This window comes from Hyaena hyaena, unplaced genomic scaffold (assembly GCF_003009895.1).
Source record: "Hyaena hyaena isolate Hyena2069 unplaced genomic scaffold, ASM300989v1 scaffold_1531, whole genome shotgun sequence".
NCBI classification, from domain to species: domain Eukaryota; kingdom Metazoa; phylum Chordata; class Mammalia; order Carnivora; family Hyaenidae; genus Hyaena; species Hyaena hyaena.
Genome location: NW_024082163.1, coordinates 88,835 through 113,919, shown reverse-complemented (window position 1 = coordinate 113,919; position 25,085 = coordinate 88,835). Strand labels below are relative to the sequence as shown.

At 35.7% G+C, this 25,085-nt stretch overlaps 1 pseudogene; it reads left to right on the top strand.

Annotated features, from left to right (window-relative positions):
* The first annotated feature begins 2,232 nt into the window (after positions 1-2,232).
* LOC120225876 overlaps positions 2,233-25,085 on the top strand; it is a 67,077-nt pseudogene continuing 44,224 nt past the window's right edge.

Below are 25,085 nucleotides of genomic sequence, written 5' to 3'. Positions count from 1 at the left end.
CTGGAGCCTATTTCAGATTCTATGTCTCCCTCTCTCTCTGACCCTCCCCTGCTAACGTTCTCTCTCTCTCTCTCTCTCTCTCTCTCCCTCTTTCTCAAAAATAAATAAAACATTTTAAAAAACTCAGCTTGCCTGAGATAAAACACAGTGCTGTGGTACTGGATGAACAGAAGGCCTAGATGCAGACAGGGTGAAGGCAGCCATCTGAGGAATGCCTGGAACATGTGAGGGGAGATTATTCTTATGGGAGGGCTTCCAAGACATCAGTGGCCACAAACTCCTCTCTCCACTCAGCATTTTCTAACTTCTATAAGTAGGACAACACCACCAGTGGCCACCTGAACTGTTTATGCCAAGCCCAGCCTCCCTGCACTGTGCAGGTGCTGCTTTTTGTGGGCAATGTGCCTGAAAACCATGTCTGGGGGGGCAGAAGAATAGAACACCTTCCAGCACACACCACATCTACTGACTATAGAGTGTTGCAAAACTTCAGCTCTAGTGGAGTTACCATCAGGTCTCTTTTAAAAGCACGACAGAGCACATCTAGTTAAAATTTATCACACTCTGGCCAAAGTCCAAATACTCCACACTGTAGACAAAAGAAACTGCAGAGTACTTACCTTAGGGAAAGAGCAGGCAAAACACAGCAGCAGAATGTGTACAAGAGACACTTTCTGAAGCAGCAGGCTCTTTACATTATATGACCTCTTCTTCATAAAGTCATTAATATCAGGAGCAGGAAATATAACAGGCTTTCATAAGACAGAGAATAAGATAGAGACCTAGAAAAAATTGCCAAGATGGAGAAATTCATCCCTAAAGAAAGAACAAGAAAAGATCAAAGCCAGGTATCTGATCAAAACAGAGATAGGTAATATGCCTTATCCAGAATTTAAAGCAACAATCACAAGGATACTACCTGGGCTTGAGAAAAGCAAAGAAAAAATCAGAAAGTTCCTTACTACAGAGATAAAACAGCAAAAACAAAACAAAACAACAACAAAAACAACTATCTGTCCATAGTGAAAAATACAATAACCGAGATTCAGAACTGACTGGATGTAATGAACACAAGGACGAAGAAGCAGATGAACAAATAAATGATATAGAAGATGGAATTATGGAAGATAATTAAGTTGAAAAGAAGGAACAAAAAATATTAGATCATGAAAGTAGACTTAAGGAACTCAGTGATTTCCTGAAATGTAATAACATTTTTTATCATAGGAGTCCCAGAAGAAGAAAGCAGAGGAAAGAAACAAGAGGTTTATTTGAGAAAATTATAGCTAAAAGCTTCCCGAATCTGGGGAAGGAAACAGACATCCATCCAGGAGCCTCAGAAATCCCCCATCAAAATCAAGAATAGCAGGCCAGTATCAAGACATATCATAGTCAAATACACAAAATAAAGAGGTAAGAAAAAATGCTAAAAGAAGCAAGACATAAGAAATCCATAACTTACAAGGGAAGACAAATAAGGTTAGCAGCCAATCACTCCACAGAAAGTTGTCAAGAAAGAAGGGAGTGGTATGATATATAGGGCATGGTGAATGGGGAAAATATGAAGCCAAGAATACTCTATCCAGTGAGGCTATCATTCAGAATAGAAGGAGAGATAGATATTCCCAACAAAGAAAAACTAAAGGAGTTTGTGACCAGTAAAACAGCCTTGCAAGAAATATTGAAGGAGACACTTTGAGTCGGAAAGACCAAAAGTGACAAAGATTAGAAAAGAACAGAGAAAATCATCAAACAAACAAAAAAGTAATAAAATGTCCATAAGTTCGTTTCTATAAATAATTACTCTGAATGTAAATGGACTAAATGCTCTAACAAAAGATATATAGGATCAGAATAGATTAACAACAACAACAACAACAAGATCAATCTATATGCTGTCTGCAATAGATTTATTTTCGACCCAATGATATCTGCAGATTGAAAGTGAAGCGAAGGAGAACAATTTACCATGTAAATGGTGTCAAAAGAAAGCAGTAGCAGCAATACTTATATAACACAAACTAGATTTTAAACCAATGACTGTACTAAAAGATAAAAAAGGGTACTATATCATAAAAAAACAGCCTATGCAGCAGAAATATCTAACAATTGTAAGTATTTGTGTCCCCTATATGAAATACTCAAATATATAAAATAATTAATAACAAACATAAGGATCTCATTGATAATAATACCATAAGAGTAGGAGACTTAAATACCACACTTACAGGAATGGTCAGATCATCTAAACAGAAAACCAACAAAGAAACAATGACTTTCAATGACACCCTTGACCAGATGGACTTAACAGGTATATTCAGAACACTTCATCTTAAAACAGCAGAATACACTTTATTTTCAAGTGCAAATGGTACATTCTCCAGTATAGAACACATACTAGGTGACAAATCAGGCTTCAGCAGGTACAAATAGATTAAAATCATACCATATATATTTTCTGACCACAACACCATGAAATTTGAAATCAATTACAGGAAAAAATTTGGAAAGACTACATATACATTGAGGTTAAAGAACATCTTATTAAACAATGAATGAGTCAACCAAGAAATTAAAGAAGAAATAAAAAATGCATGGAAAAATGAAAATGAAAACATGATAATTTGAAACATTTGGGATGTAGCAAATTCAGTAATTAAAGGGAAGTATGTATCAGTACAGGTCTAACTCAAGAAGCAAGAAAAAGCTCCAATAGGCAACTTAATGTTACACCTGAAGGAACTAAAAAAAGAACAGCAAATGAAGCCTAATGCCAGCACAACGGAAATAATAAAGGTTAGAGCAGAAAAAAATGATACAGAAGTAAACTAACATACAAACAAAAACAATAGAACATATATATGAAAACAGGAACTTATTCTTCTAAAGAATTAGTAAAATTTATTAACCCATTAATAAAATCACAAATGAGAGAGAAGATATCACAACCAACACTATAGAAATATAAACAATGATAAGAGAGTATTATGAAATATTATATGCCAACAAATTGGGTGATATGGAAGAATTGGGAAAAATCCTAGAAACATATAAACTACCAAAACTGAAACATGAAGAAATAAAAAACCTAAAGAGAACAATAACAAGCAAAGAATTTACATCAGTAATCAAAAATCTCTCAAGAAACAAAAGTCCAAGACCAGATGGCTTCCCAGGGGAATTGTAACAAACATTTAAAGAAAAGTTAATACCTATCCTTCTCAAACTATTCCAAAAATTCATTCCATGAGGCCAGCAATACCTTGATGTCAAAACCAAACAAAAACCACACTAAAACAGAGAATGAAAAGTCAATATCCTTAATGAACATGGATACAAAATTTCTCAGCAAAATACTAGTAAATTCAAATCAAACAGTACATTAAAAGAATCAGTAACTTTAATCAAATGGGATTTATTCTTGGCCTGCAAGAGTGGTTCAATATTTGTAAATCAATCAAAATGATACACAACATTGATGAAAGAAATGATAAGAGCCATATGATCCTCTCAATAGATACAGAAATAGCATTTCACACAGCACAGTATCCCTTCTTGATAAAAACCCTCAACAAATTAGGGAAAGAGGGAACATACCTCAATATCATAAAGGCCTAATATGAAGGACCCACAGTTAATATAATCCTCAATAGGGAGAACCTGAGAGCTTTTCCTCCAAGGTCAGGAACAAGACAGGGATGTCCACTCACACTAATGTTATTCAGCAAAGTACTAGAAGTCCTTTTTTTTAAATTTTTTTGTTTACTATTTATTTCTGAGAGAGAGAGAGGCAGTGTGAGCAGGGGAGGGTCAGAGAGAGAGGGAGACACAGAATGTGAAGCAGGCTCCAGGTTCTGAGCTGTCAGCACAGAGCCCAACGCGGGGTTTGAACCCACGAACCGTGAGACCATGACCCGAGCCGAAGTCGGACGCTTAACCAACTGAGCCACCCAGGCGCCCCGCAAAGTACTAGAAGTCCTATCCTCGGCTATCAGACAGTAAAATTAAATACATAAATACAAGTCATCCAAGTCAGCAAGGAGGAAGTCAAATGTTCACTATTTGTGGGTGACATGATACTCTATATTAAAAAAGAAATCTAGCAAAAAATTACTAGAACTGATGCACAAATTCATTAAAATTTCAGGATACAAAATCAATGTACAGACATCAGTAGCTTTTCTATACACCAGTAATGAAACAGCAGAAAGAGAAATCAAGGAATCTCTTGATTTCCAATTGCACCAAAAACCTTAAGATACCTAGAAATAAACCTTACCAAAGAGGTGAAAGATCTATATTCTGAAGACTATAAAACACTGATGAAACTAACTGAAGAGGACACAAAGAAATGGGAAGTCATTTCATACACATGAATTAGAAAACCATGTATCGTTAAAACATCTATACTATCCCCAAAACAATCTACACATTAAATGCAATCTTTATCAAGGCACCACAAGCACTTTTCACAGAGCTAGAACAAATAACCTTAAAATTTGTATGAAACCACGAAAGACCCTGAAGAGCAAAAGCAAAATTGAAAAAGAAAAGCAAAGTTGAAGGCCTCACAATTCCAACTTCAAACTATATTACAAAGCTGTGGTGATCCAAAGATTATGGTTCTGACACACAAATAAACACACAAATTAATAGAACAGAATAGAAAACTGAAAAAAATCTACAATTCTATGGTCAATGAATCTCAACAAAACAGGAAAGAATACTCAATTGAAAAAAGAATCTCTTTAGCAAAACTGCACAGCATCATGCAAAAAAATGAAACTGAACCACTTTTTTGTACCAAACACAAAAATAAATTCGAAACATATTAAAGACTAAGTGTGATTCCTGAATCCAGTAAAATCATAGAGGAGAATACAGGCAGCAACCTCTTTGATATTGGCCATACCAAATTCTTAGTAGATATGTCTCCTGAGGGAAGGGAAACAAAAATAAAAATAAACTTTTCAGACTTCATCAAAATAAAAAGCTTCTGGACAATGAAGAAAACAATCAACAAAACTAAAAAGTAACCTATGGAATGGGAGAAGATATTTGCAAATAACATTTCTGATAAAGGGTAAATATCCAAAATATATGAAGAACTTATAAAACTCAACACCCTAAAAATGAATAACCCAATTAAAAATGGACAGAAGATAGGGGCACCTGGGTAGCTCATTTGGTTAAGTGTCTTACTCTTGATATTGGGTCAGGTCATGATCTCTTGGTACATGAAGTCAAGCCTTTAATTGTGCTCTGCGCTGATAGTGTGGAATCGACTTGGGATTCTCTCTCTCCCTCTCTCTCTTCCCCTCCCTGCTTGCTATCTCTCACTTTCTCCTTCTCTCTTCCTCTCAAAATAGATAAATAAACATGATTTTTTTAACGGGCAGAAGATATGAAAATAACTTTTTCCCAATAAACGTCCTGATGGCCAAAAGACACATGAAAATATGCTCAGCATCACTCATCATCAGGAAAATACAACTAAAAACTAAAATATCACTTTATACTTATGGCTAAAATTAATAATATAGGAAACAATAGATTTGACGAGGATGTGGAGAAAGGGGAACCTTCTTACACTCTAAGTGGAAATGCAAACTGGTGTAGCCACTTTGGAAAACAGTATGGAGGTTCCTCAAAAAGTTAAAAATGGAACTACCTTAGGACCTAACAATTACAAAAAAAAAAAAAAAAAAGGACCTAACAATTACACCACTAGGTATTTACCCAAAGGATACGAAAATACTGATTCAAAGGGGCACATGAACGCTAATGTTTATAGCAGAATTATCTATTATAATCAAATTATGGAAAGATCTGAAATGTCCATTGACTGATGAATAGATAAGGAAGTTGTGGTATATTGTTGTGAGATATTACTTAGCTATTAAAAAGAAAGCTTGCCATTGCAATGACATGGATGGAGGTAGTGTATTTTCTTAAGAGAAACAAATCAGTTAGAGAAAAAGAAATACCATATGTTTTCACTCATTGCAGAATTTAAGAAACAAAACATATTAAGGGGGAGAAGTCAAAGAAAGGAAGACAAGCCATAAGTATGCTTAACTATAGAGAACAAACTGAGGGTTGCTGAAAGGGAGGTGGGCATGGGCTAAATGGGTGATGAGTATTAAGAAGGGCACTTATTGGAATGAGGACTAGATGTTATATATAAGTAATAAATCACTAAGTTCTACTACTGAAATCAATGTTGCACTGTTTGTTCAACTAGAATTTAAATGAAAGCTGGAAACAACAGCAAGCAAAAAGGAACAAGTGCTAATGAAGATGTGGAGAAAGGGGAACACTCTTGCACTTGTATTGGGAATGCAAACTGGTTTAGCCACTCTGGAAAACAGTATGGAAGCTCCTCAAAAAAGTTAAAAAAGGGACTGCCCTGTGATTCACCAATTGCCCTTCCAGGTATTTACCCAAAGAATACACAAATACAAAAAGGGATATATGCACGACAGAATGTATTGCAGCATTACCTACATTAGCTAAATTATGGAAACAGCCCACATGTACATTGATTGATGAATGGATAAAGACTATGTAGTATGTATATATACTATGGAATATTATTTCCCATAAAAAATCAAATCTTTCCATTTACAGCAACATGGATGGAACTAGAGAGGATAATGCTAAGTAAAATAAGTCAGCCAGAGAAACAAATGCCGTATGATTTCATTCATATATGGAGTTTATAAAACAAAAGAAACAAGCAAATGGAAGAAAAATAAGAGAAAGAGAAAAAATAAGAAACAGGTTCCTAATTATATAGAAAAAATCTGAGGTTGGGGTGCCTGGGTGGCTCAGTCGGTTAAGTGCCCGACTTTGGCTCAAGTCATGATCTCACAGTTCGTGGGTTCGAGCCCCGCATCGGGCTCTGTGCTGACAGCTAGCTCAGATCCTGGAGTCTGTTTCAGATTCTGTATCTCCCTCTCTCTCTGACCCTCCCCTGCTCATGCTGTCTCTCTCTATCTCTCTCATAAATAAATAAAAAAACATTTAAAATTTTTAAAAAAAGAAAAGAAAAGACCTGAGGTTTCCTAGGTGAGAAGTGGGTGGGGGCATTGTTTAGATAGGTGATGGGTATTTAGGAGTATACTTGTGATAAACACCAGGTGTTGTATGGAAGGGTGTTATCACTGCATCATACACCTTAAAATAATATTACACTGTAAGTTAATGAAAAGACATTTAAATAATAAATTACCAAAAAAGATATGGAAGCAACCCAAGTGTCCATCAATAGATGATTGGAGAAAGGAGTTGCTTATGTTAATGAAGTATTCCTCAGTCATATTGAAGAATGAAATCTTGTCATTTGCTACAACATGGATGGGCCAATAGGATATAATGCTAAGTAAAATAAGTTGGTTAGAGACAAGTAACATATAATCTTACTCATATGTGGCAATTAAGAATTTAAAAATGTATAAATAAAAAAAAGAAGACAAACAAATAAACCAACCTTTTAAATATAGAGAATGAACGGGTGGTTGCGAGAGGAGAGGTGGGAGGGTGTGGGTAGAGTAAATAAAGAGCATTAAGACTGTACATATCTTGATGAGTACTGAGAAATATATAAATTGTTGAATCATTACAGTGTATGCTTGAAACAAATGTAACACTCCATTAATTATACTTCAAGTTAAAAAGTACCCATTAAAATTAAGTATCCATACATTCTGTTCCCTACAGAGAAAAAATTAGAAAATTTAGTCCCACACTTCTCCAAGACAAACTCTTTACATTCCTTCCATTTCAGATCTCAGTTAGGGGGAGGGGCCAAGAAGGCAAAACAACATGTAATTTTTGTGTGTGTCTCACATCCATGAAATACAGCAAGATCAACACTAAACCATCTTGCACACCTAGAAAACAGATTTGAGGATTAACACAACAATCTAAACAACCTGAACCACAGAACACAGCAAGTACATGCATCAGAGAGGTTAACTGGGGGAGAGAGAAGTTGTGGAGGGCAGGGAGCTGGTTTTGCTTGCAGAGAGCTGACAGAGATAGGGGGAGAGTATGGTAAAAGCACCCCCTCCGAAAGCAGCTGGAGAGAAAGTGGAAAAGTGGAAACATCCGCAGACACTGAAAAAAGGGGAGAAAGGAGAGGGCTTAAATTCCATTAAGACTCTATAAACAGGGGAAGTGCAGGGCCTGAAACTCTGCAGCTCGATACTTGGTGGTGCTCTGGTGGGAAGGGCGAATCCGCAGGAGCAGAGAGTGAGGTCTGAGGGTCCTCAGGCCATGAAGGAAGAGGTAGTACCCCTGATGGGAAGACATTTGGTAGAGGCTGTGTGGCCACCCCACAGGCAAAGGTCCCAGCAGACTCCCAGAGAAAAACCACATTCACTGGTGCTGAAACAAGGACGTTAAGGGTGAAGCCTGGTGCCAGATGTGTGTTGTAAATTTCTACAATCCCTGAAACGCTGCTGCTACATAATCCTGTTAACTTTTTCTGGAGCGAGCTTGCACCCAGCTGCACTCTCTGGGCATCAGCAGTAACACGGTCCCACAAACATTCCTGGGTGTGGGTGACAGCCTACCATTGCTCCATGAGACCATCCCCCAGAATGGGTCAAAGCCACAGTCCCTCAGAAGTGAGGGGTTGGGAAACAGCCGCATCTGAGATAAAACTCAGGGGGAGGTGCCACCTGGCAACCTGACAGGTTGGTCATGGACAGTGTAAAAGCAGGGAGTGGATGGTAGGTGGAGACAAAGGATGGGTCTGAGATGGCTGATCAGGGAGGACAGAGTTCTAATACTAGAAACTGGGTAGTTGGGTGACGCCATTTTCACCCCTCCCATGCATGCCCATATGCACCTACTAATGCCAGTGCCCAGTAAGCTTACACCCCAGTAAGCTAACCAGTGCCATCTAGTGGAGAACGGAGCCATTACACTAAGCTCCATACAACTGGACCAATCTTGCTCTTCAGGAACACAAGTCTCTCCACCTGCTTAGTTTACAAGCTATAAAGTGCTTCGTAGTTTGACTTCTAGGGAAAACCTAAGTAATTTCAATTGTATTTCAGTCTGCTCACTGGTCCATCTATTCAAATTTTTTTTTTTGTTTTTTCATTCATTTATTTTTCTTGACTACAGAAAGAGGGAAAATTTATATCTATTTTCAATTTTTATTAAAAATATTTTATTTCTTCTACTATATTCTTTACTTCTTTGAAAAATTTTCAAATTCTATTTTGCTTCCATCATTTCATTTTATTCTACTTCATTGTATTCATTTTCTCAGCTTTTCAAACGTTTTCCTCCCTTCCCCCACCTTTTTTCTCTAATCTATCAAGCTCTTTTCAACAACCAGATGAAAACACACCTAGGATCTAGCATCATTTATTTGATTTGTGCGTGTGTGTCTGTGTTGTTTTTAATTTTTTAATTTTAATTTTTTACCTTATTAATTCCTTTTCTTCCTTCAAAATGATGAAATAAAGGAATTCACCCAAAAAGGAAGACCAGGAAAAAACAACAGCCAGGGAAATAATCGAGACAAAGACAAGCAAGATGTCTGAACCAGAATTTAGAATCACAATGATAATAATAATACTAGCTGGAGCTGAAAATAGATTAGAATCCCTTTCTGTGCAGATAAATGTAAAAGCCAGTCAGTATGTATTTTTTTTTTTACAAATATTTTATTGTCAAATTAGTTTCCACATAACACCCAGTGCTCATCCCCACAAGTGCCCTCCTCCATGCCTATCACCCCCTCCCCCCCCACATCCATTAGTCCTCAGTTTTTGTCAACATTCAAGAGTCTCTCATGGTTTGCCTCTCTCCCTTTCCCCCACCATTTCCCCCCTTCTTCTCCCCCTTGTTCCTCAGTTAAGTTCCTCCTGATCCTCCTATACGTGCAAACATATATTTGTCCTTTGCCCAGTCAGTATGAAATTTAAAAAATTGTTGTAACTGAGCTGAAATGTCAAATTGATGCCACTGTGGCAAGGATGGATGAGGCAGAGCAGTGAATCTGTGATATAGAGGACAAACTTATGGAGATTAACTAAGCAGAATAAAAGAGGGAGGCCAAGGCTAAAGAACATGATTTAAGAATTAGAAAAATCAGTGACTCATTAAAAAGGAACAACATTGGAATCACAGGAGTCCTAGAGGATGAAGAGAGAGAAAAAGGGGTAGAAGGGTTATGTGAGCAAATCATTCTGGATAACGTTCCTAACCTGAGAAAGACATAGGCATCAAAATCCAGGAAGCACAGAGGACTCCCATTAGATTCAACAAAAACTGACCATCAACAAGGCAGATCATAGTCAAATTCACAAAATACTCAGGCAAGGAAAGAATCATGAAAGCTACAAAGGAAAAAAAAAGTCCTTAACTTACAAGGGAAGGCAGATCAGGTTTGCAACAGACCTATCCACAGAAACTTGGCAGGCCAGAAAGGAGTGGCAGGATATATTCAATATGCTGAATCAGAAAACTATGCAGCCACGAATTCTTTATGCAGCAAGGCTGTTATTCAAAATAGGAGAGATAAAAAGTTTCCCAAACAAAAATTAAAGGAGTTCATGACCATTAAACCAGTCCTGCAAGAAATTTTAAGGGGTACTCTCTGAGGGAAGAAAAAAAAAAAAAAAAAGACCGAAAGCAACAAAGACTAGAGAGGACCAGAGAACACCAACAGAAACTCCAGTTCTACAAGCAACATAATGGCAATAAATTCATAACTTTCAGCACTCATTCTAAACATCAATGGACTAAATACTCCAATCAAAAGATATAGGTTAACAGAATGGATAAGAAAACAAGATCCATCTATATGCTGTTTACAAGAGACCCACTTTAGACCTAAAGACACATTCAGATTGAAAGTAAGGGGGTGGAGAACAATCTACCATGCCAATGGTTGACAAAAGAAAACCAGAGTAGCCAAACATATATCAGACGATCTAGACTTTAAAATAAAGACTGTAATAGGAGATAAAGAAGGGCATTATATCATAATTAAGATAGCTAACCACCAAGAAAATCTAATAATTATAAATATATATGTTCCAAATGTGGAGAAACCAAAATATATAAATCAATTAGTCACAAACATAATAGATCACATACTCGGACACAAATCAACCCTCAAAAAGTACAAAAATATTGAGATCATACAATGCATATTTTCAGATGACAATGTTATGAAACTCAAAATCTGATCTCAGTTTAAGGAAGAGCTTTATTCCATTGCATCGCCCATTAATATGAGTTTTGTTATTGTTATTGAATTATTAATAGGAAGGAAAGTACTGGCAAGTTAATACCTACCATGTGTCAAGCATTATTCTAGGGTTTACATCAACTTCATCTAATTTTCTAAATAATCCCATGACTACTTTAAGATGAGAAATTAAGCCTTAGATAGGCTTATTTGCTGAAGGCCTGTCAATGAATCTAGATGGTAGCCTTCATCTGTCTGACTCTAAATCCACTGTATCATAGATATTTATTTCTCAACCTAGCATAAGATGAATGGCATTTCCTTCCTTAATTTCTAACAAATAGAAGAGCACCTCCTCAGAGTTGATGAAATAAACTCAACCATAAAAGAACAAAATAAGCAAGGGACTGAACTCATGTGGGGCTTGAAACATTTTTTATCTCCATGATTTACAAAACTTGGATAAAGGCAAATCAGATAAAAGGAGCTAAGACTTACACTAGAAGTAATTTTTAAGTTACAAGAACAATACTAAATAAGTGGACTATAAGTTTCACAACTATAACCCTAGCACAATTAAATTAAATAAGGAAATGATTATACAACAAAGGCTAAAATAAAACTAAGGAAAGGTGGAACTGGTTCAGAGGGAGTCAGTGAAGGCTTTATGGAGGAAAGAGGCCCTTACCCGTCTCAGGTTGGATGGGACCTGGGAAAGAAGACACATGATAGACACAATCTGGACTAAATCATGGAGATGAGAATTAAGCTTTCTTGGGATCAGAGAAGAGATAAACCTGTCTGGTAAAAATGAGGTTATAACGAAAACAGTGGAAATAAACAATAACAGTAAGTTGCATGGGGCCTACCAAGTTCCAGATACACTTCTAAGTGCTTTATATTAAGTATCTTCATTCTGGCAAAAATCCTGATGCTTAGGCACATTTAAATAATCTTCCCAAGGTCACACCACAGATAGTGACAGAGCTAGGATTTAGAATCTATAAAGTATGACTCCAGAGTTTATGCAATTAAGCCCTACAATGATACATTAAAAGATATATAGAAGATAAATTAGAAAAAATTCATATTCAAGTGAAGACTTATAGGTAGCCATTTTTAGTGTAGTAAAAAACTAAACCTTTTAATGTAAATTATAAGAAAGCAAGTTTATGGGAAAAACAAGTAATACTAGGTAAAGCCCATAACTGGTTAAGATTTTTACATATTTATTACTTACGGGCAATGTGGTTTACTGTAAAGTGTGAATAAGTTGAAATATATTTTAAAACAACAGTATTTACAGCATACTTTAGATAGATCTATAATTAATAGATGTTAATATTAATTTATAGATGATCACATAGAAAGATTAAGTAAAGTGCTCATAAACTTCAAAGATTTTTATTAATTTCTTTTTATTCTAATCTGAATATCACATAAGGTTCAAAATACTATTATCAGAGGTTAAAACTACACACATATACAGCTACATCTATACACACTATATATTTAAGAGCAAATAGGGATTAACAGCTCTATCTCCATCAACTCTTTATGTTAGCCATTTTGAAGGTAATAATATGTAGACTGTCAAATACAATATTAACGTCAAAACAACATGTACTAAGAAATGTCATTTGTAGTTACCACTATTCAACTTGGCATATTAAAATATATGGTAGTATCTGAAATAATTTAAGAATCATATATGAAGTATAAGACATTAATTTTCAAACCACATATTTTTTCTGTATCATATATGACAAACTGCAGACATTGTAATATAACAGCAGTGGCTTTATAATTAAAGATAAATGCCTTTCTTCTTTAAATACCTTGATTTTTATATTAAACAATGACCACTGAATGAAAAAATGTGCATAATGTGCATAAAATTATGATTTAAACCTCCCCCCACTTCTTTCTGACGATAGCAGCCGAAAAACTGAAAAGTCAGGGTGCCTTTGAGGATATTTAATTAAAATTTAATCTCACATTCTTAAAAGCTCACATAAATTAAGCTGTCATTCAGGAGATTTATGCATTCACATTTGCATATTACATACAATTCATCAATTACTCATGTTTGAAAGCAATGCCTTTCCCAGGGTGCTGAACTGCCAACAGTGCCAACAGGCACATGCAACCTACAAAACCATACCAACTGTTACCTTACAGAAAGCCATTTCCATATGGCCTTTCATTTTCACATCCACAGAGTTCCAAGCAAACTTAGAAAACTGTGACTATAGGGGCACCTGGGTGGCTTAGTCGGTTAAGCGTCCGACTTTCGCTTAGGTCATGATCTCACGGTTCGTGGGTTCGAGCCCCGCGTCGGGCTCTGTGCTGACTGCCAGCTCAGAGCCTGGAGCCTGTTTCAGTCTGTGACTCCCTCTCTCTCTGACCCTCCCCTGCTCACGCTGTCTCTCTCTCTCTCTCCTAGAAATAAATAAAACATTAAAAAAATATATTAAAAAAAAAAGAAAACTGTGACTATAATTTAATGGATTCTACTGAGCTAAATTTGTTTGAAAGAGATGTTCATTTTACTTAATCCTAGTGCAACTACATAGAGGTAGCAATTCAACAGCCTTTCTTGCATTCATGACAAGTTTTAAAATTACAGCAAAGATACAGAATCATTGCTGAGTTTAGGTATAGTCAGACAAAACAGTTAAGTTAGAAATATTCTCTTCAGGGGCGCCTGGGTGGCTCAGTCGGTTAAGCGTCCGAATTCAGCTCAGGTCATGATCTCACGGTTCATGGGTTCAAGCCCCTCGTCAGGCTCTATGCTGACAACTAGCTTACAGCCTAGAGCCTGTTTCAGATTCTCTATCTCCCTCTCTCTCTGACCCATCCCTGCTCATACTGTCTCTCTCTCAGAAATAAATAAAACATTTTTAAAAAATGAAATATTCTTTTCAAGTTTATAGATGGTAACCATTTATTTAGCATGGCATATTTGAATAAGGTAAAGATAAACGTTAAAATATATATACTTGTGTGTGTATATACATACATACACAATACATATATACATATATAAGGCAGAGGGAGGCGAAAATATCAAAGTTCAGTGGCTTTCCCAGAAAGCTTTAAGTTGTAGCAAATAAAATGCCCCTAACATTTCCAGATCGCAGTTTTTCCTAGACTATTTTTGGGAAGAAAATGACAAGTCTTTAATAGTATCATGTCTACAACCAAACAGATGCAAAGATTCATTTTCTCCATGAGCTATAAGCTGTTAGGAAATACCTTTAACTTTTTATACATACTGAAAAAAAGAGTTCACTACAGTTGTCCCAAAAGGAAAATGGTATGCTTATAAGGCAACACATATAGGAAAAAGAAGAAAGCAATCTAAATGACCTAAGAAGATAAACTATTTCCAGCATAGATAAACAACTGCCACAGAATTTTGCATGAGTGTATATCTTAATGTTTAATATATTTGTTTTAGAATTTCAAATAACCAGTGGCTGTAAAAAGTGACACTTGAAATAGGGACATTTATCCCTTCATACACAATCCTTTCCCCTCTATTTCTAAACTGTCACCAATTTCTTTATCAGTTGGACATCTAGAAAATTCCCAAAGTTTATAGCAACTGGGAAACTTAAATGTTCTTCTTCTCACATTTATTTTATATAATTTATATGCCTGTGTATTAGTGTGAATATATACTGCAGTAATAATAACAAATGACTCATAGAAATTCAAATCCATAAAGACGTTTTGAGTGCCTTCTATTATAAGGGATTGTATTAAATGTTGTGAGAAATATAAAGATACATTATACGTAGACATAAGAAACGTATACACATACACTAATGACTAAAATACTGATGTAAACAATACATTTGGAGCACAAAACATAGAAATAAATTTCAACCTGAGGAGATCAAAAGAGGTGGCATTTGATTTCATCTTTAAAAATGAATGAGATAGGGGTGCCTAGGTGGCTCAGTCGGTTAAGCCTCTGACTTCGGCTCAGGTCATGATCTCATGGTTCATGGGTTTGAGCCCTGCGTCGGGCTCTGTGCTGACAGCTAACTCAGAGCCTGAAGCCTGTCTTCAGATTCTGTGTGTGTCTCTCTCTCCCTGACTGTCCCCTGCTCACGCTGTCTCTATCTCTCTCTCAGTGATAAATTTAAAAAAAACCATCTCAAAAAATAAAAAAATAAAAATGAGTAAGATAAATATGAAGATGGTTTTATAAGTGTAAATGCCTTGTAGAGGGTCCTTGCAAGTCTCTTGTGTCATTCCAATTTTAGTATGTGTGTTGCTAGGAAAAAAAAAATACAATAAAAACTAACTTGAGAATCTCGCTAATGTTCAAATACAAAAAAAATAAGAATATGGAAGATAGGGGCGCCTGGGTGGCTTAGTCGGTTAAGCGTCCGACTTTCGCTTAGGTCATGATCTCGCGGTTCGTGGGTTCAAGCCCCGCGTCGGGCTCTGTGTTGACTGCCAGCTCAGAGCCTGGAGCCTGTTTCAGTCTGTGACTCCCTCTCTCTCTGACCCTCCCCTGCTCATGCTGTCTCTCTCTCTCTCCTAGAAATAAATAAAAACATTTAAAAAAAAAAGAATATGGAAGATAAATATTGTATTTCTACTTATCTACTATTTTTCATGGTATACAGATAGTTTAGTATAAACTGTGTTTTTACAGTATAGAGATTCCTCAAAACATTAACAATAGAACTCCCCTATGACTCAGCAATAGCACTCCTAGGAATTTACCCAAGGAATACAGTAGTGCTGATGCATAGGGGCACAGGTACCCCAATGTTCATAGCAGCACTCTCAATGGCCAAATCATGAAAAGAGCCTAAGTGTCCATCAACTGATGAATGGATCAAGAAGATGTGGTTTATCTATACAATGGTATACTACATGGCAATGAGAAAGAATGAAATCTGGCCATTTGTAGCAACATGGATGGAACTTGAGGATGTTATGCTGAGCGAAAAAGTCAGGCAGAGAAGGACAGATACCATATGTTTTCATGTATAAGTGGATTAGGAGGAACTTAATGGAGGGCCATGGGGGAGGAGAAATGGAAAAAATAGTTGCAGAGAGGGAGGGAGGCAAACCATGAGAGACTCTTGAAAGCTGAGAACAAACTGAGGGATGATGGGAGTGGGGGATAAGGGAAGGGGGGTGATGGGCATGGAGGAGGGCACTTGTTGGGATGAATGCTCGGTGTTATATGGAGACCAACTTGACAATAAACTATAAAATAAAATAAAATAAAATAGCGAAAAAAGAAATTATTCAATACTATTAACATTATAATTTTGAATTCATCTTTAATTCAAAATAAAGTGTGTTCTTAAAAATAAGAAAAAAACATAAAATAAAATAAACTGTATTTTCATATGTGTCAAATATTGACCACTAGCCAATCTTAAAATCTTTTAGGTACTAACTTGTTGCTGAACATTAGCTAGAATATTAAGATAGCAACAACAGCGGATTTATTTTATAAGAAAATAGTATTTGCCTTTTATTTCAACTAGCAAAATCCTGATTTCCTCCTAACAGATAATAGTAATAGTTTATATTACTTTTGACATATAAATTTAATATTAAACCTTTTAAAATATAGAATTTTTACTATCTGGAATGAGAGTAAATAGTGCTATAAAACAAAATATTCAGTGTGCAAGTATAATGTTACTCTCCTGGCTAAAATTTAAACCTGAGAAAAACAATTTGAGTTTGGTTCTGAACAAAAGAATCTCTCACAGGTTGTCAGTTTCAGTTAGCAATTTTAGCAAAACAATTGATACTCAATGAGTTCAATGCTCCAACATTCAATGTTAGTTTTTGAAGCCTTCTTCAAAGCTTCTCCTTCTTAACCCTATTAAACCTATATGGGTTTTAATTATGATCAAGAAGTTAACTGTAGTTGTATTATAGTCAGAAAAAAAATTATATAGGGGCGCCTGGGTGGCTCAGTTGATTAAGCATCCGACTTCGGCTCAGGTCATGATCTCGTGGTTCGTCGGTTCGAGCCCCACGTCAGGCTTTGTGCTGACAGCTAGCTCAGAGCTTGGAGCCTGTCTTTGGATTCTGTGACTCCCTCTCTCTCTGAATCTCCCCTGCTCAGGCTGTCTCTATCTCTCTCTCAAAAATAAATTTAAAAAACATTAAAAATTTTAAAAAAAGAAAGAAAAATTATACAGACATATTTCCAGAATAATTATTCATTACAACAATTAAACTGATTAACATCTAAAATATTTTATTCTAAATATGCAGAGTAGTATGGATACATACAACATAAAGTTACTGTATAGGAACAGCTAGTTATCATTTACCCCTATAATGCTTTTGCCTTACAGGACACAGGTCTTAAATCATAACTGCTATTTATAATTAAAAATTATATCTTTCCCTAAATAAAAAGTAATGCAATATACCTGCCAAATTTTCTCTTCAAGAAAGATACATTTTTCCTCCTTCCAGAAAAAAAAAATGTTAAATTCCATACCCCCAGTAACTTTTTTTGGTTGTTTAAAAATTTCCAGAGGCATACAGTCCTAATATTGAATAATGTCTTATTGAATGATTATCAAAGTTTTTCATTTCCTTGTTTACTGTGGTAAATCCCTAATTCTTAAAGAAAGGAAAATGTTACTTCAGTGAAAAAGCATAGCAGAATTCAAACCAAAGGGAATTCAAGTCCTGTTAATGAATTAAACTGCCATAATCCAAGTAACAAGACTGACATTTTACCACATATAGATCAACCAACTCTAAGTTACTCATTATTCAAAATATTAATTAAAACCATAGAATCCTAGAGGAGAAAACGGGCAGCAACTTCTTTGGCATCGGCCATAGCAACTTGTTACTAGATATGTCTCCTGAGGCAAGGGAAACAAAAGCAAAAATAAACTATTGGGACTTCATCAGGATAAAAAACTTCTGCATAGTGAAGGAAACAGTCAACAAAACTAAAAGGCAACATTCAAAATGGGAGAAGACATTTGCAAATGACACACCTGACAAAGGGTTAGTATACAAAACCTATAAATGACTTGGCAAACTCAACACCCCAAAATCAAATAATCCAGTTAAGAAATGGGGAGAAGATATGAATAGACATTTTTTCCCAAGAAGAAATCCAGATGGCCAACAGACACATGAAACAATGCTCAACATCACTCACCATCATGGAAATACAAATAAAAACTACAATAAGATACCACTTTACACCTAAAATTAACAACTAAAATTAACCACACAAGAAACAACAGGTGTTGGAAAAGATGCCAAGAAAAGGGAACAATCTTGCATGGTTGGTGGGAATGAAAACTGGTGCAGCCACTCTGGAAAATAGTACAGATGATCCTCGAAAAGTTAAAAATAGAACTACCCTATGATACAGCAATTGTATTAGTAGGTATTTACCCAAAGGATACAAAAATAGTGATTCGAAGAGATACATGCCTTATCTACAATGGCCAAATTATTAAAAGAGCCAAAAGAAGACACACACACACACACACACACACACACACTGAAATATTACTCAGCCATCAAAAATAATAAAAGCTTGCCATTTGCAATGATGTGGACGGAGCTAAAGAGTATTATGCTAAGTGAAATGAGTCAGTCAGAGAAAGACAAATACCTTATTATTTCACTCATATGTGGAACTTAAAAAAGAAAACAGATGAACATGGGGGGGGGAAAGAGAGGCAAAGCAGAAAACAGACTCTTAAATATAGAGAACAAACTGAGGATTACTGGAGGGGGAGTGGTCAGGGTGACCAGTTAAATGGGTGATAGGAAGACACTTGTGATGAAAAGTTGGTGTGATGGATCACTAGATTTCACACCTGAAACTAATGTTACACTGTATATTAACTAATTGGAATTGAAATAAAAATTTGGAAAAAAAAGTGCCTAGTGAATTAAAAGCTATTGTAAATAAGAAGTAAAGAGGAAAAAATGTCTCTCAAATATTCACTGTAAATAAAATATTAAAGTGGAAAAACTCACAATGTTTTCAGTGTTCTAAATTTATTTTAAAACATATTTTAAGGATAGAGGAAGTATAAAATATTTCATGCTAGGAATGTGTGAACTGAAAAAGATATCTGTTCTGTTTAGAGAATATTTTTATATACTAGTTTTTTTCTGGTTCAATGGTTATAAAAATATCTATAAATTCAATTCCAGTTATACCCACATCATGAGATTTAAAAAACTGACTCAGCTTATGGTTTAGTAAAATAATAATGATAATAATGTAGAGAGATCCTACAAATTAAGGCTCGGTAAAGCTTACTGAGTTTTTACATAATGATTTGGTTTAATTCAAATACTTATTTTACATAATAATAAAGGGTTACACTAATGACTAAATCATATCATTGAAAACATCTTGTATTTTGACATGTCATGTGTACTTTAAATTAAGCATAACATCCTTCCACACTGTATTTTCATTTTATTTCCTCTTTATATTTTATATCTAACAAAAATGCCCTGAAATTAACTTATACAATAAATATGCTGTATAATATTTGTCTTCAAGAATCTGATGGCATTATAAGATATATCACTGGCTGTACAACTTCTGTTTTGGAAAAGACATTACCTAAAATAAAAGATAAATGTTCTACCTATGGTGAAACTCTATCATATGTTATTTAGGCAAGAAAATCATTGAAAATGACAAGAATTATGTAAATCAAAAGATACAGATACTAAAAATGCTTAAATACATAGGTTCATAATCCACACTGTGCTAAAAGAGGCACAATAAACAAAGTATTTCCTAAATTATAACTTTAAGGATGGTCATAATTCTTGTCCCAGGCATGACTCAATATGAAGCCTTTTTATCACTTTTTTTGCAATGGTCTCACCATAAGCACCCATCAGTTTGGCTGTCCACACCCTGTTTCAATCAAAATAAGATTAATAGTGTCACATTAGAATATCTATTAAATCTCTTACTTCCTGATATTATCTGTCAGGATAGAGATATAATTTAGTTACTAAACAGATATTGTTAAATTCCCATTGTCCAAATGGGAGGATAAGGCAGTAATAATATCAATGCATTCATTTGATAATGCAAATAATTACTGAATTTTCATATTTGCTGTTGATTAGCACTCACTATAGATTTAGTGTAATTTGGAAACTATATACAAACACAGACATATACACACAAATAATATGTATATTTACACATTTTCACATCAACAGGGCCTATTAGAATTCATGTCACATGGTAAACTATTAAATGTTTACTGAATGATGTAATGATTTAATTCACTCTAAATTTCCTCTGGCGTCTCCCTAAAAGTTTATTGTCCTCAGCATTCAAGAGTCTCTCATGGTTTGCTTCCCACCCTCTCCCCAACTATTTTTCTCTTTCTTCTCGGCTGTTGGGGATGGAGGAGAGGAGAAGGGGGGTGATAGGCATAGAGGAGGGCACTTGTTGGGGTGAGCACTGGGTGTTATATGTAAACCAACTTGACAATAAACTATTTAAGGAAGAAAAAAGTTATTGTCATATCTCCTCTACCAAGAATATTGTCTTTTTCACACTTATTAGAGTGGGAATTAAAATTGAGAACACTAAACTTCCTTCAACTGCTAGTCCTTATTATTTTGTCCCCACCCTTCCCTCCCAAAACCACACAGGCTAAATAAAGAGGCAAGTTTTTAATTTCCAACATATTCAACAATGTCAGTCCTTTGGGCTTTGTTGGACTTTAAATACAAGTCTTCAACATGATAAGCAGATATACTCCCTGACCTTGTTTGCGGGATATATTAATTGCTGGGAATAACAAGGGTGGAATCGGCATATAGGATGGTATTTTACAGATGTCTTTACTGGAAATGAGAGGAGTTTATATATTTAGCAAAATATTCAAAACAAAAAATTGGGAATATGCTCACTAGCTTTCAAATGACATTAAAATGAATAGAATGCCAAACACCATAAAAGAGTTGAGGTTAAATAAGTAGAGACACGTTCAGTTAAAAATGGAATAAAGACAACTGGTAGATGGTAAACCAATAAATAATAACAAGAAAACAACAATATTAGTAAAATGGGGGATACTTTACAAAGTCTCAAATATAGCCAAATAAAGAAGAGAGTTCATTAAATAATATCTAAGTATTTATTATGTTACTGTAGTCAGCAGTACCAAATACCAAATACCAAATTGTAAATTAGTGGCTTTATATATTTCATAGTGTTTTGCCTATACTATACTCTATTTCATTATTCAAGCACTGATGAACTTCACCCATAACCAGAGTAGACCAGATGATGCAGAAGTAAGGAGCTCCGTACATTTTGCCATCACCCATCACTCAAAGAGAAGGTCTGAAGTCATAGGACACTGAGCCACAGGAGTTTGGGAAGAGAAAGAGACAGAGTACACTGGGAAGGATACCTCATAAGGCTGCCTCAAGAAACAAGCCAAACTACAAATGGTGGAGAGTCCCAAATACCACTACCAGTAGGGAACCAAATAACCAAATGCTCCACAAAAGAAACCAAGAGACACCATCCAAAGAACACTTCCTGAACAGACAAGGCCAGAACACTCAAAATAAAGCTCGCTAATACAGCAGAACTCGCAGGGTACGTGTTTACAACAAGCTTTTAAAATTAACAAGAGATAGAAAGCTAACCTAAATGACGATACGGAAGAACTGTCCGCCAAAGAAACTCCAGGAATAAATGACAGCTAGAGAACTGCTCAAAACAAATGTAAGCAACATAACTGAACAAAAATTGAGAAAAATAATCATAAAATTAATCGCCGGGCTTGAAAAAAGCATGGAGGACATCAGAGAAACTGTGGCTACAAACATTATGGAGCTTAAAAATAGTTATGGTGAATTAAAAAACGGGATAAATGAGATACATAATAAACTGGAGGCATCCAATGCACGGACTGAAGAGGCAGAAAGGAGAATAAGTGATGTAGAAGACACCATTATACACAAAGAAGAAACTGAGAAAAAAAGAGATAAACTGCTCCAGGAGCATGAAAGAAGAGTTCGAGAGCTCAGCAATACAATCAAACGGAACAATATCCATATCATAGGAATCCCAGAAGAGGAAGAGAGAGGGAAAGGTGCTGAAGGAGTCCTGGAACAAATTATAGCAGAGAACTTCCCCAATCTGGAGAGGGAAGTAGACGTTGAAATTCAAGAGGCACAGAGAACTCCCCTCAGACATAACGTGAATCGATCATCTCCAGGACATATCATAGTGAAACTCGCAAAATATAAGGAAAAGAGAGAATTTTGAAAGCAGCTAGGGAGAAAAGGGCCCTAACATACAAAGAGAAACCTATCAGAGTGGTGACAGACCTATCTAATGAAATGTGGCAGGCCAGAAAAGAATGGCAGGAGATCTTCAATGTGATGAAAGGAAAAATTATGCAGCCAAGAATCCTCTATCTAGCAAGCTTGTCATTCAGAATAGAAGGAGAGATAAAAGTCTTCCCAAATACACAATAATTGAAAGAATTTGTCACCACTAAACCAGCCCCTACAAGAAATCCTGAGGGGGACTCTCTGAGGCAGGTGTTGCAAGGAATGCAAGATACCAGAGACATCACCTCAAGTGTGAATCCCACAAAGGACACAATGACTCTAAACCCACATATTTCAATAATAAGACTGAATGTAAATAGGCTGAATGCTCCAATCAAAGACATAGGGTAGCAGAATGGATAAAAAAACAAAATCCATCTATTTGCTGTCTACAAGAAACCCATTTTAGACTGGAAGGTACCTTCAGATTAGAAGTAAGGGGATAGAGAAATAGATATCATGCTACGGGAAATAAAAAGAAAGCCGGGGTAGGTATACTTATATCAGACACACTGGACTTTGAATTAAAGACAATCACAAGAGACGAAGAAGGGTACTATATAATAATTACAGGGTTTATCCATCATGAAGACCAGACAATTATAAATGTCTACACACCGAATACGGGAGCATCTACATATTTAAAACAATCACAATCAGAAACAATCTTATAGATAAGAATGTGTTAATAGCAGGGGACTTTAATAAGCCGCTTACAGCAATGGATAGATCAACCAGACAGAAAATAACTAATGAAAAAATGGACTTGAAGGACACATTGGACCAGATGGTTTTGACAGATATATGTAGAACTCTACATCCTGAGGCCATGGAATTCACATTCTTCTCAAGTGCACATGGCACATTCTCCAAGATAGATCACATACTGAGACATGAAGCTGCCCTCAGTAAATATAAAAAATGGAGATCATACCATGCACACTTTCAGATAATAATGCTTTGAAACTTGAAATCAATCAGAGGAAGAAATCTGGAAAACCTCAAAAACATGGAAGTTAAAAAACACCCTACTAAAGAAAGATTGGGTCAACCGGCAATTAGAGAAGAAATTAAAAAAGTATATGAAAATGAAAATACAACAATCCAGACTCTATGCGATGTGGCAAAGGCAGTCCGAAGAGGAAATGACATTGCACTCAGACTATTTCAAGAAATTAGAAAAAGTGAAAGTGCATAATCTAACAGCTCACCTAAAGGAACTAGAGGCACAGCAACAAGAGCACACCAAACCCAGTGGAAGAAGAGAAATAGTAAAAATCAGAGCAGAAATAAACAACAGAGACCAAAGAAACAATTGAACAGATCCATGAACCCACGAGTTGGTTTTTTGAAAAAATAAACAAAATTGACAAACCTCTAGCCAGGCTTCTCAAAAAGAGAGGAGAGAGCACCCAAATAGTCAAAATCATGAATAAAAATGGATGTATTACAACCAACCCCTCAGAAATACAAGCAATTATCAGGGAATACTATTAAAAATTATATGCCAAAAAATTGGACAAATTAGAAGAAATGGACAAATTCCTAAACACACACTCACTACCAAAATTCACATGGGAAGAGATAAAAAATCTGAACAGACCCATAACTAGTGAAGAAATCTAATCAGTCATCAAAAATCTCCCAACAAATAAGAGCCCTGGACCTGATGGCTTCCCTGTGGAATTTTACCAGATATTTAAAACAGAATTAATATCTATTCTTCTCAAGCTATTACAAAAAATAGAAATTGAAAGAAAACTTCCAGACTCATTTTATGAAGCCAGCATCACTCTGATTCCCATGCCAGAGATCCAGCAAAAAAAGAGAACTATAGGCCAATATCCTTGATGAATACGGATGCAAAAATTCTCAACAAGATCCTTGCAAATCAAATCCAGCAGCACATAAAAAGAATCATCCACCAAGATCAAGTGGGATTCATTCCTGGGTTACAGGGCTTTGGTTCTACATTCGCAAATCAATCAATGTGATACATCACATGAGCAAAAGAACAGATAAAAAACATATGATCCTGTCGATAGATGCAAAAAAAGCATATGACAAAATACAGCATCCTTCTTAATAAAAACTCTCGAGAAAGTTGGGATAGAAGGAACTTGCTTAAACATCATAAAAAACATCTATGCGAAGCCCTCAACTAACATCATCCTCAACGGGGAAGAACTGAGAGCTTTCCCCCTGAGATCAGGAACATGACAGGGATGTCCACTCTCAACACTGTTGTTTCACGTAGTGCTACAAATCCTAGTATCAGCCATCAGACAACTAAAGGAAATAAAAGGCATCAGAATTAGCAAAGAAGAAGTCAAACTTTCACTTTTCGCAGACGACATGATGCTCTACATAGAAAACCCAACAGACTCCACCAGAAGCTTACTAGAACTGATCCAGGAATTCAGCAAAGTTGCAGGGTACAAAATCAACGTGCAGAAATCGGTTGCATTCTTATACACCAAACATGAAG